General features: G+C 33.8%; 1 non-coding gene across 1 annotated transcript; it reads right to left on the minus strand.

The window, feature by feature from the left end:
* Positions 1–400: 400 nt before the first annotated feature.
* TRNAI-UAU (transfer RNA isoleucine (anticodon UAU)) lies at positions 401–492 on the minus strand. Its single transcript is given in 2 exon segments — positions 401–436; positions 455–492. It is a non-coding gene; the product is annotated as a tRNA-Ile (tRNA).
* Positions 493–1,729: the final 1,237 nt, after the last annotated feature.

The raw sequence follows: 1,729 nt of genomic DNA on the forward strand, positions 1-1,729 counted from the left end.
TATCCTAACTCAAGCATGCTGCCTGATCTTCACAACTTTCACCTTTGAATCGGTTTGGCCAATTACAGTCAAGTAGCTTTTGTGACGACTCCACATAGACTACATTTTAAAGAAGCATCAAAAACAAATTAATAAATGTGTATCTTTTGAATAAACCTAGTTATAAAAACTATGTGATTTGAAAACAATTAATAGTTATAGATTTTATTTTCAAACTGTGATACACGCACGTACACACACAAAATTTAAAGTTTCGTTTGTTTCAGAAGGTTTCACGAAAAGCTATTGTTGTTTTGAATTAAGCACAACGCTATCCGTGCTCTACCTCACCAGAAACCCGGTTTTTTGGCGTGGTTGGTCAGTAGACATACCGCTGAGCCACTGGGGGGCAAAATCTACATTCCCCAGGTGAGGTTCGAACTCACAACCCCGGTCTACCTCACAAGTACTGTCTTATAAGAACCGTGCGCTAACCAATTGCGCCACTGAGGATTTACATACGTACTTCTAATCAAATAAGTTTCTACGCATAGCCGTGATGGGAATTCGAACCTGCGACCTTCACATTACTTGTCAAGCGCCTTAACCACCTGGCCATATCGAGCCGAGAAACTTTATTTACCACTTAAATGTTCTCAATAACACATACATGTAATTGTTTCGTGTATCCTGGAACGTTCCTTAGGTTGTTACGGTGGGGACACACGACTCCTATAGTTAGTTATTGTTTATAAAAGAACTTATTACATAATTATGTGTTGTTTGCCAAGTCCAGATTTATATACACCTCTTGAAAATCGAATCTTTTTTACGTTTATTTATGATAGTGTTGGTTTTCAGTGATTTACAGCTACATTATGGCAGGTTACGTAGATGTATATGCAATATGAAAAAATGACAGATTTTATTGTACAAGAACTCTAAAGTTAGAAAGCGTGTGTGAATACAGCTAAGAAAGAATTGAACATAGGTTTCGTTTTCTACATGGTAACAAACTATGTTGATAATTGCTTACCAGACAACAATACTTTTTATGAGAAATGGATTTTGCACTGACTTTCTTCACTTGAAGCGTTTTGAATTTATATTACAAGGTCCATCTAAAAATACGAGTTTATTATATTCAAAGTGACTGTGCAGTATCTTGTGTGCTGATGAAGTTATGAGCCTACACAAGAAAATAATTTTAGTTTTTTAGTTTCTCTTTTTAATGTACTCAGCTAAGAAAATTTGTAATTCAATAACATAACTTTATCTTTACGATATAATATTTATTTTGCATGTAAAGTATATCTATTATAAAGAACAACACGAGCTACAAAATATATAAAACCGAAATTCATACTTCAGATAATACAGATCACAATGTTATGAAACCATGTATACATAAAATATTACTGTACAGTTCTCTGTAGATTACTAATAAACATGAGGATCAGCAATCTGACTGTTATTTATTAGTGGCAGTTATTTTTATTGTTACTAGTTTTATATTTCTGTGGGTGTTATGATAGGTTTGTTTACATTCCAAAATATTAGTTCACTTGTTATAGGATACAATATTTGGCTTGTATGCATTCCTAAATATTAGCTTGACCAATTGTTGGAAGAGTTAGTTACATGCATGCCACGTGAGATCTTATCAATGCAATAGAGAGAGTACTGTACATATGCTCCACCTGTAAACTGGATTATCCAACTGATCGCAATATAACATATTCATGCTTTA

Source organism: Tachypleus tridentatus, unplaced genomic scaffold (genome assembly GCF_004210375.1).
Source record: "Tachypleus tridentatus isolate NWPU-2018 unplaced genomic scaffold, ASM421037v1 Hic_cluster_1, whole genome shotgun sequence".
Classification (NCBI taxonomy): domain Eukaryota; kingdom Metazoa; phylum Arthropoda; class Merostomata; order Xiphosura; family Limulidae; genus Tachypleus; species Tachypleus tridentatus.